Source organism: Lepus europaeus, chromosome 6 (genome assembly GCF_033115175.1).
Source record: "Lepus europaeus isolate LE1 chromosome 6, mLepTim1.pri, whole genome shotgun sequence".
Taxonomy (NCBI): domain Eukaryota; kingdom Metazoa; phylum Chordata; class Mammalia; order Lagomorpha; family Leporidae; genus Lepus; species Lepus europaeus.
Window position 1 is genome coordinate 21,767,015 of NC_084832.1, and position 11,961 is coordinate 21,778,975.

At 39.2% G+C, this 11,961-nt stretch overlaps 1 pseudogene; it reads right to left on the reverse strand.

Annotated features, from left to right (window-relative positions):
* Positions 1–2,051: 2,051 nt before the first annotated feature.
* LOC133762695 (U2 spliceosomal RNA) lies at positions 2,052–2,168 on the reverse strand (annotated as a pseudogene).
* Between the last annotated feature and the right edge of the window lie 9,793 nt (positions 2,169–11,961).

Sequence of the window (11,961 nt, forward strand, 5' to 3'; positions counted from 1 at the left end):
CCTTTAGAAGCTGTAGAATAGTCCAGTTGGAATTTTAAGCAAGAGATATCCAGAATCTTTATATATTATTCCTGAAACTGCCATCCTGGATAAAGAATTGGTTTTTCAAGAGCCAGATAAGGTTGTGCTTAATAAGTTAAAATAAATTAAATGACAATAGAATGCATGGTTTTTACCAGTTTCTTTTGCTTTATATTTGAATTATAGATGTATACTGTAAACACATAATCTTTCTTTTGAATAAGTAGAATTGGATCACTGACAAATTATAAATTAAATAAAAAGTTGTTATGTTAGGCTTTTTAAAGTAATTTATCCAGAGACTCATTAATTCTCAATTCTATTTATCAGTTGGTGCTTTGTTGTTTTATAGAAATATCCTAACAGTATACTGAAATTTCTGTAGCAGGGATATTATGACTTAATATTGGGATGTTGTAAGAAATAATGGTTCTATTTTTATTTCTTTTAGCAGGTAAAATGAGTTATTTTTATATGTGGTAACCTTAACACAATAGCCTATTGTATCCGGATTTTTCATAACCCTTTTTTCTTCTCTCTTCGTCCTTTCCTCCTTTTCCTTCTTTCTTTCTTCCTTTCTTTCTGCCTTTCTTCTCTTTCACTGCTGAGCATGATAAAATGTCATATTTGAGGAAGAGAGTTAAGACCAATATTTGAAATATATTCCAAATATGTCACTCGGAAGGACTGATGGTTCCAAGAGCATAAACGGTAGAAGACAGGGGACACATTAACTACAAAAGATGTGACTAGTAGGGTGATAAATTACTGAACTGAAATTTGTGTTGGGTTTAATTTTTTTTCAAGGGGAGAGTTAGCATTTTATTGGAGAAGAGGGAGAGGCTCAGGCTCGATAAACGTAGTTTTATGAGGATCTTGAAGCTCCAGAATTTACAGAGAAAGGAGTTGGGAAGGTCAGGAGTCCACCCTCCACAATGGGGTGCCCTGTGTCCCCTACCCGCATAGGAATGGGAAAGGGAAGAATTGAGAGAAATTCTAGACTCCCTGTTCTACCATGGAGCCCAAGCCCAGGACTCCGGGATCCCTCGGTAGTTCCCAGTGGCCCATGGAGAGGCTGGTGGGAGGCCTGAGTTAGGGAAAGAGCCTGACTTGAATGTTATGTCTTCGGGGTCATAGATATATCATTGCACACAGCCAGCGTTCACAGCTTTGGAGCCTGGCAGGTAGCCATAGCTGGGGATTTGGCAGTAGGGAACTCAGCCATGCTCAGCAGTCAGGGTCTTGCGCAGCGCTGGCCCCTCAGACAGTTGGTGCCCGTGGGTGTCTGCCCAAAGACATCATCTTCTCAGCTAAACAGACCTGCTCCCCAAGGAATGGCCTCCTGTGGGACGGGCTTTTCTTGCCATGCAGGAGGTGGGCCCTTGGCCTAGCAGGGCTGAGGGGTGTGACGCTGGCAGGGGTGGGAGTTGTGGGGGAGGTGTAGAGGGAGGAGGTCGCAGCCCACACCACCTGTGTTCACCGTCCTGAGGCCTGGCTTGTGGCCGCATGGCCTCTGCTGTGCTCTGTAGGCCCCTCAGGGGACAGAATGCTGTGGAAGTACTCACGTCGCAGGCAGAAGCGGTGCCAGGGAGCTCACCTTCTCAGATGTCGGGGACAAGGTTGGACCAAATTGCTTGCAATGCAGGTGGATCCAGCTCATGGCTCCGCTCTGGGCCGCCGGGCAGGCACCGGGTTTAATTTTAAGATACATCAGTTTACCTCTAGCTTCCGTAGCCTTGGTTCGTTTGAGTACCTCACTCAGTTTAAAGTGTGATTATACTAATTTGGCGTGTTTGGTGATTGTCTTGCCTTAGTATTACACATTTAGAAAAGCTTTATTAGGAGTATATTAACAATAATGTATTTCTTTTGTAAGAGGATTTATTCCTTATAGAAGGAAAATGAGATTTGGCTAATTGGTAATAAGGATGGTTTTGCCAATTAAGTGATAATGTGAACATACTCCTTTAGTTCAACAATCAAAATATGCAAGTTCAAGGTTTGGATGAAGGTATCTTAAAGCCTATTTCTTTGGTTGCTTGCTTTTAAAATTTTTAATTAGCTTTTAACAGATTCAACATGATTTATAGATACAGTTCTAAGAACAGGTACTACACTTGATCTTAGCCAAAAGGCTGAGAAGCGATGTATAGATACAATTCTAAGAACATAATGATATTTCTTTTCTCCTTCTCTCCCTGCCCTTATTTCCGTCACCCCTCTTTTTTTAGTTTTTGAGATAAGATATTTTAAATTTACATTACAGTATACATATTTAAGAATTCACCATAAGGGCTGGCACCGCGGCTCAATAGGCTAATCCTCCGCCTAGCGGCGCCAGCACACCGGGTTCTAGTCCTCGTCGGGGTGCTGGATTCGTCCCGGTTGCTCCTCTTCCAGTCCAGCTCTCTGCTGTGGCCTGGGAGTGCAGTGGAGGATGGCCCAAGTCCTTGGGCCCTGCACCCACATGGGAGACCAGGAGAAGTACGTGGCTCCTGGTTTCAGATTAGCGCAGTGTGCTGGCTGCAGCGCGCCAGCCGCAGCGGCCATTGGGAGGTGAACCAACGGTAAAGGAAGACCTTTCTCTCTGTCTCTCTTTCTCTCTCACTGTCCACTCTGCCTGTCAAAAAAAAAAAAAAGAATTTACCATAAATGAATTTAACAAGTAAAAATAAAAAAGAAGCTAGCTTAGTGGGAATATAGACAATGGCTATCAACAGTAGTTGAATGGACAAATGACCATTTCATCCATACACAGTAAACTTTAAAGTAATCACAGGTCATTAAAACCATGGCAGTATAACATTCTTAGCCATTGATTTGAAAAAATTATAAAGCAAAATTTTACAAAACTATATGTACAGCAATATTGATACATTTGTCTTTCTGGATCTGGCTTATTTCACTCAACTTGATGTCTTCAGATTGCTCCATTTTACTGCAAATGGTAGAATTTCATTCTTTTTTATAACGGAATAATATTCCATTGTTTATATATATCAAATTTTGTCTATCCAGTCATCTGATGATGGACACCTTGGCTGGTTCCAAATTTAGGCTGTTGTGAACAGTGCTGTTATAAACATGTTGGTGCAGATCTCTCTCTTTCTCTTTGTCTCTCTGTCTCTTTTTAGATTTATTTATTTAGTTGAGAGGCAGAGTCACAGACAGAGGAGAGACACAGAGAGGTGTTTCATCTGCTGGTTCACTCCCCAAATGATCACAAAGGCCAGAGCTAGACCAATCTGAAGCCAGGAGTGTCTTCCAGGTCTCCCACCCGGGTGCATGGGCCCATGTACTTGGTCACCTTTCACTGTTTTCCCAGGCAAACAGCAGGGAGCTTAATCTGATGTGGAACAGCCAGGACTGGAACCAATACCTATATGGGATGCTGGCATCACAGGTGGAGGCTTATCCTACTATGCCATAGTGCCGGCCCCAGGTATCTCTTTGATACATGTGTTCAGGTCTTTTGTATATATAGCCAGTAGTGGGATTGCTGGATCATATGGCGAGCCTATTTCTAATTTTTAAAGAAATCTCCACATTGTTTTCCACAGTGGCTACACTAATTTCCATTCCTACCAATAGTGTATAACTGTTTTCCCTTTGTCCGTATCCTTACCAGCATTTGTTGCTTTTTGTATTTTGTATTTTAGCCATTCTGACAGGGGTGAGGTGATATTGTGGTTTTGATTAAGATTTCCCTGATGGCTAGTAATGTTGAAGATTTTTTCATATATTTGTTGGCCATTTGTTTTTCTTCTTTTGGGAACTATCGAAGTCATTCCCTGATTTCTTAATTGGATTTTTTTGTTGTTGAATTTTTTTAAATTGCTGGTGTATTCAGGATATTAATCATATGTCAGAAAAAATCATTTGTAAGATAGGTGGTATGTAAATATTTTTCTCATTCTGTTGGATGTCTCTTCGCTCTATTGATCATTTGCTTTGCTGTGCAAAAGCTTCTGAGTTTGATATAATCACATTTGTTTAGTTTTGCCTTTGTTGCCTTGCTTTGGGGGTCCCTTACACCAATGTCTTAGAGTGTTTTTTCTACATTTTCTTCCAGTAACATCATAGTCTCAGGTCTTAAATCCACCTGGAGTTGACTTTTGTATATGGTGAGAGATATGGATCTAATTTCATTCTTCTACATATATACATCCAGCTTTGCCAGCACCATTTGTTGAAGAGATTATACGTACTCCACAGTATGGTCTGAGCACTTTTTGTCAAAAATCAGTTGGCTGTATGTACGTGGATTGATTTCTGGAGTCCCTATTCTGTTCCATTGATTTAACTATTGAGTTTTATGCCAGGACTAAGCTGTTTTAATATGATGCCTCCCACTTGATGTTTTTTTTTTTAAGATTTATTTTATTTATTTTAAAGACAGAATTACATTGAGAGGTAGGGTCAGAGAGAGAGGTCTTCCACCTGCTGGTTCACTCCCCAGATGGTCGCAATGGCCGGAGCTGCGCCAATCTGAAGCCAGGAGCCAGGAGCTTCTTTCCGGTCTCCCACATGGGTGCAGGGGCCTGAGGACTTGGACCATCTTCCCCAGACCACAGCAGGGAGCTCGATTGGAAGTGGAGCAGCCGAGTCTCGAACTGGCGCCCATATGGGATGCTGGCGCTTCAGTCCAGGACTTTAACCTGCTGTGCCACAGTGCCGGCCCCCCACTTGATTCATTTTGCTCAGGATAAGGTAGTATAGACATTTTAATTATATTGCTTCTTCTGATTCATGAGCAAGGGATATCTTTCCTTTTTTTTTTTTAATGTTTTTGATGATTTCTTTCATCAGTGTTGGATAATTTCCATTGTAGAGCTCTTTCACTTCTTTAAATTTATTCCTAAATATTTGATTTCTTTTGTGGCTCTGGGGAATGGGATTTTTTGGTTTCTCTTTCTGTGAATTCATTGGCATACAAAAACGCTATTGTTTTTTGAATATTTATTTTGTAACTGTAACTTTTCTGAGTTGGTTTATCAATTCTAACAGCATTTTGGTGGAGTGTTTAGATTTTTCCATATACAATATCATGTCATCTACAAACATGGAAATTTGATTTCCTCTTTCCAATTCTTATGCCCTTTATTTCTTTCTCCTCCTTAATTGCTCTTGCTAAAACTTCCAGTATTATTTTGAGTAACAATGATGAAAATGGACATCCTTGTCTTGTTCCAGATCTCAGGGGAAATGCTTTCAGTTTTTTTACTATTCAATATGATATTGGCTGTTGGTTTGTGATTCATGGTCTTTATAATTTTGAGGAATGTTTCTTCTAGACCTAATTTATGGAGGGTTTTTATCATGAAGAGGTGTTGAATCTTATCCAATACTTTCTCTATGTCTATTGAGATGTCCATATGGTTTTTGTTCTTAGAACATATTTTAGAAAAATTAATATAAAAATTATAAAATATGACATTGGAAAATGTGTAATACAGTTCACTATATATTAATTATATTGTATTTTTATTTTTCCCTTTCATTTTTTATCAATTTTATTATGTATTTCTGTTACCTACTTAAATTATTTGGAAAATTTCAGATGTATATCAAAAAGTACAGATAAAATTTCAAAATTTTTTTAGGTTATAGAAGACCAAAATAAATATGGCAAAAACTTAAATTACTATGTTCCCCATCTCTTAGAATTCAGTGAGAGAGGCTTCTGCTGCAGAGTGCAGTGGGTTTAGCTGCTGCTCGCAGTGTAGGAGCTGGCTCATGTCCCTGCTGCTCCATTTCTAATTCAGCTCCTGCAGATGTGCTTGGGGAAACAGCAGAAGATGGTCCAAGTGTTCGGGCCCCTGCTACCCAAGTAGCAGACCTGGATAAAACTTATGGCTCCTGGCTTTGGTCTGGTGCAACCCTGGATGTTGCCTCCATTTGGGGAGTGAACCAACAGATGGAAGATCAATCTCTGTCTCTCACTTTCTTCCTCTCCCTCTCCCTCTCTCTATTTCCCTCCCTTACCACTTCTCCCTCTCTCTGTGACTCTGCCATTCAAATAAACAAATGAATCTTTAAAAAAATTAAGAGAGAACAATTTCTGTAAACTTTGGTTATAAAATCAGTAATTGAGATGATTAATAAAAGAAATAAGTAAATCAATTAGAGATAAATACAAAATACAAGACAATTATCATTAAAACTTAAAATATTTCTGAACTGAAAAGCTTGATGTAGATTTCTGAAACTTTTCCCCATACTCTTTCACAAGGTAAGAGCATTGCAACCCCAACATGTTGCTAAAGAGTAAAAGATGCACTTGGTATCAAGTGAAACAACGTTTGCACCCCACTGCCACCATTTGTAATTCATATTTCTTGGACTTTTTTTTTACTTATATAAATTTCATTTTTTAGCTATAAAATGCTACCAACTTATATTTTGTACATTGTTTGAAATGTATGTATTTATAATGCATAGAATTAATTCAGATGACAACTTTTAGTTATCACAGAACCAGGTGGTAACAGAACTAGGGCAGGGCTTAAATGATTTTCAATTTCAATATCATGCAAACTTTATCCTTTATTCTATTTCTATTCTTTTTCTTTATAATTTTTGTTTGTTTCTGAAAGGGGGAGAAAGAGAAACAGTCAAAGAGATCTCCATCAACCGATTCATCCCCAAAATACTTGTGGTGGTCAGAATTGGACCAGGCTGAAGCTCAGAAACTTAATTGGGATCTTCCATGCATGTGCAAGTGACCCAAATACTTGAGCTATCACATGCTGATTTGCAGGGTGAACATTAGTAGGAAGCAGGAATCTGGAGTGGATCTGGGAATTAAATCAGGCACTTTGATATGGGATATGGGTGTTAATAAATGTTATTGTAACCACGGTGCCAACTGGCCCTAATCTATGCTGTTTCTAAGCATTATAACAAGTTATTTAAACTAATAAATGAAGGCATTATGTAAATATATTCTAAAGTAATTTTCACAAAATAGTTTATTTCGTTTAAATAATACATTGAGGAAATAAGCATAAATTATGGGATTCTCTTTGTTAGCAAGCTGGAAATGGAGTTTAGGGAGGGCAAGTGACTTGCTCAAGGTGTTCCACTGCTACTAGGAAATGATGGAGGGGGATTCAGACCTTAATTCTTCTCACTACTGCTGCTGCTGCTGCTACTACTACTACTACTACTATTAGCACTTCTCCTCCTCCATCCTTCTATTTATTTGTTTATTTATTTGAAAGGCAGAGTTACAGAGAGAGAGGGAGATATAAATAGAGAGAGTCTTCCATCTGCTGGTTCACTCGTCAAATAGCTACACCAGCCAGGAGCCTGGAACTTCATCCAGGTTTCACACGTGGATGCAGGGGCCCAAGGACTTAGACCACCTTCCACTGCTTTCCCAGATGAGCTGGGAGCTAGTTGGGAAGTGGAGCAGCCAGAACTTGAACCAGGATCCATATGGGATGCTGGCGTTGTAGGTGACAGCTTAACCCACTGCACCACATCACCGACCCCATTCTTACTTCTAGTGAAGAGTTCTGATTAGGCTGGTCTTGGAAATGACATTGTTGGACCAGATTTTTTGACTCTAAAGGATCTCAGCATCCATATTTCTTTCTTTCTCCCTTGCTCCTTTTTAGTCCTTCATCAGGGATAAGTGGAAGAGTTGTCGTCCTCTTCTTTTTTTTTTTTTAAATACTTTTATTTCTTTTTTAAGATTTATTTTATTTATTTGAGACAGAGTTACAGAGAGAGGCAGAGAGAGATAGAGGTTTTCCATCTGCTGGTTCACTCCCCAGATGGCCATAATGGCCGGAGCTGGGCCCATCTGAAGCTGGGAGCCAGCAGCCTCTTCTGGGTCTCCCATGTGGGTGCAGGGGCCCAAGGACTTGGGCCATCCTCTACTGCTTTCCCAGGCCATAGCAGAGAGCTGGATTGGAAAGGAGCAGCTGGGACTAGAACTGGCACTCATATCGGATGCTGGCACTTCAGGCCAGGGCTTTAACCTGCTGTGCCACAGCGCCGGCCCAGAGTCTTCTTTGGGAGACACAATCCTCAAGGGTGCAGTTTTCATTCAGTAACAGGGATGAGATATTTCGGATGTTCCTTCGATGTTTTCACTCTTTTCACAGAGCTGCTGGGTAGGTAAGAGCCTCCTGTTTGCTTTCTCTCTCTCTCTCTCTCTCTCTCTCTCTCTCTCTCTCTCTCTCTCTCTCTCTCTGTATTATATGTGGTATAAAGAGGAACCAATAATTAAGATAGATAACCAAATAAGGTGTAGACCTCTATGTAAGGAATATATTTGACTTATATATGTATAAACAAGACTCATGTCTAAAAGTACTATCATTTACTTGTCATTCTTTCATTCAACATTTCTGTGATAAATATTAGCACAGTATATGATGCATACTTTATATTTGTGCGTTAGATAAAAAAAAATTAAATGAAATGCCACACCTATCCTAATGAGTCAAAGTCTATTGGGAGTAACTGACAGCCACGATGTAGTTAATGATATCATAGTAATATGTACAAGAAATCCAAGAAACCTGGGTTCACTAAATTGAGTCACTAAAACCAGAATGGTTTTCCAGACATGCTGGGAGAGAATATGGGGTGACATTTAGTAAGTTCAGGTTTGAATATGGCTTCTTGAAAGATATTTATCTTGGTAATCTAAATGTCTAAAGGTTAAAAGTTCACAGGAAAGAGCCCCCTCAGATAGGGAATGGATGAGCAAACCATGGTATATCCACACAGTGGAATATTGGCAGTAAAAAGAGATGGACTACTGATATATTAACAGAATGGCTGAGTCTCAAATGTGATAGATTAAATAATAGAAGTTGATTCAAAAGTATGATTCCATGTGTATGACATTTTAAAAGAGGCACAACTGTAACACCTTAAAACAGATTAATAGTTGTTAAGGGCTTGGGGTAGGAGGGATTGACTTCAAATCATAGGAAATTCTGGATGTAATAGAAATTTTCTTTATCTTGGTGCTGGTGTGTCTGTGTATTGTTCACTAAAAATGATGGCTATTACTAAGTGTAAATTATATCTTAATTTTTATTTAATTTTAGACTTATTTATTTTAAAGACAGAGAGAGAGAGAGAGAGAGAGAGGGAAGGAGGGAGGGAGGAAGGGACAGAGAGTGAGAGAGGGAGAGAGAGAGGTCTTTCCTCTGCTGGTTTACTTCCCAAATGGCTGCAATGGCTGGAGCTGGGCCAGGCCAAAGCCAGGAGCTTTTTCCAGGTCTCCCACATGTGTACAGGAGCCCAAGGACTTCTCAACAGCAGTGCTGTTGGATATTAGGTTGGATAATTTCTCACTGCCTGAGACTAGAGTGTGCTTTGCAGAATGTATGGCAATTCTTGTGCTCATCTCAGTGCCAGGAGCATCCCCATGCTTTCCACAAGTCCTCTAAAGAATTCATTTGCACTCCAGTGAAAAGCCACATGCTAGAGTAACATTCCTGGATGCTCTCCATATGATGTCTGAGTTCTCTAATTCATCAAATAAGAAAGAATGGGTGTGTTAGCTCACTCTGTCCTTTTTTTCTTGAGACTTAGGTGTTGGTACCTGCCTACTGTTGAGAAATTACATTCTGGTCTGCTTTCTCTTATGAGTAGTGGAGTGGACTTTGCTTAGTGCCATATCTTGGGGCTGGAGAATGTAAACCTTAAACTTATGAGTGTCAGCAAGCCATCTGTCACACACCTGCCATGTGACCTCCAATACAGCTTTTATCAGGAAGAGAACTGGCACACTAGTCTCTCTCAGTCTAACCTCTGTGCTTGCCTTCTCTGACCTTGGGAAGGAAGGAGAGGAACACTACTTACAGACCCACCAATTTGTATTTACATAACATTAATCAGCAGAAGTCAGATGGTTACTACCTGTCTTGGAACCTTTATCCCTTGTTAAAACCCACACTCCGAGCACATTAACCCAGGCCCTGGAACTCAAAGTAACATTGCAGTACTGTGAACTTTTGGGAATTAGTCCAGTAGGTGTGTACTAAAAACCAGTGCCATTTCTTCTCCCAGCACACCACCGGTTCCTATGTTCTTTCTTCACCTCTGAATGTAGCAGGTCAAGGTTACATAGCAGCAGCCTGTGCCCTGGTAACCCCATGTCAGGCTCTCTAATTGGGTCACCGACAGATCCAGACTCACTCCTGAACTGCAATTTGGCTCTGCACACAGTATAAATGAAGCTGTCAGTGTTAGGTACAGACAAGCTTTTACTTTGAAGCATGGAACCATTTTTTTTTTTTTTAAAGCAAGAAAGTCTTTATTTTGTGGGATAATGGAAGTGTCATAACATGGAACATTATCAGATCTTTTTGTCAGTGACTTCAAAAGCTAGACACACTACCACATACATCCCAAGGTTGAAAATGCCTGTTTTAAAATAGTATTGATGGCATTATGAGATGACAGAGGTGTACTAGCCTCTGAAAAAAATTAAGTAGGCAATTTATTCCTCCCACCTTGTCATAGAGCCCTTCCAGCACTTTCCTGTCATCATACTTTTTTAAAAAAAACATAATCCCACAGAATGTTTCTAAAACTAGTTGCCGAGTCTGAAAAACTATGTAGCTAAAGTATCAGTAGGTATTATTTTAATTCCCTGCCTGTTCTCAGTGACTGATTATATTTTAATAACATCATCTCTTTCTGCTTTTTTTATTCTGCATTATTTTTTATTCTGAATATCTGTCGCCAGAAGAAAACTTTGCTTTTAGTAGTAATAGACATATACTATCTTCTTAAAAGTAAAAAATCTGATGAAAGCCATATGTAAAATCATCTTTACCATAACGCCATTGGATAATTGATAAACACGCCTTTTGATTTGTGTCTAAATCATAGTTATTTCCATATACTTTTATCATGCTTTTTTGGAACTATTTAATGTCTTTCTTCTTTTTAGCAATTTCCTTTTGAAGGGATCTTCAGTGGTTTAGCCTAAGTGTTGCTGAGTGAGCTTCAGACACTAGAACCGTTTGTTGGAGGGACATGGGTTTCTCAAAGCCCCTCAGAAAACGCTGCACAAACAATCCCTTACTTTGCAGGTACTGTCCTGTGTAACACAGCTTCTGACTTTCTTATCATCTTAGATATTACATATTAATTAAACTTGAGGATACCCTGTATTATATTGCCTTGATAGGGGCTGGTGTGTACTGTCTTATTTTGGAGGGGAATTATATTTGACAGACATTTATTGAGCATCTACTATACATTGGAAATAATAATTGAGAAAAGATAGACGGTTTAATATATTCACTCATTTTCATCCTCCCAGCTGTGGTATAGTTATTATTATTCACATACCCGTTCTACATATGCAGAAAACTGAAACTCAGAGAGGTTATGTTACCTGCCCAAGGTTACACAGATATTGAGAGGTGTATCTGGATTTGAACTCTTATATTAGGTTCAAGTTTGCTGATAGGAGTTAAGGCTAGAAAAGCCTTGAAGGAGTTCCATTTTAAAGGTAAATTTGCATCTATGTATAGCAGAAACAATAAGCACATGGACTCAATTTGTGCAGAATGGCTCTAAATGATATTATTTTACTCACATTTATAGCTGTTTTTCTTCTCCAACTTAATTATCCCTCCATAACATCTTCTGACAAATAATATTAATTTTGCATGTAGATAGAAGCATATTTTACAAAAATAGAGTGTGTAGGTTTATCACAGTACAGTATAATATTTCTGTATTATAATTTGATAAAAATCTTCTCTCTGCAGTGACCTCCTTTCTCTTGGAAAAAGAAGCTTCACAAAATAACTAGAAGCTTGTGTTTAGAGCATGTGAAGTGTTCAGGCTGACCCAGAAGTGCAAACAGAGTTAGGATTTGACACTGTGGTTGGTTACAACATCACTTGGGATGCTTGCATCGCATATTGGAGTGGTAATGTTCCAATATCGGCT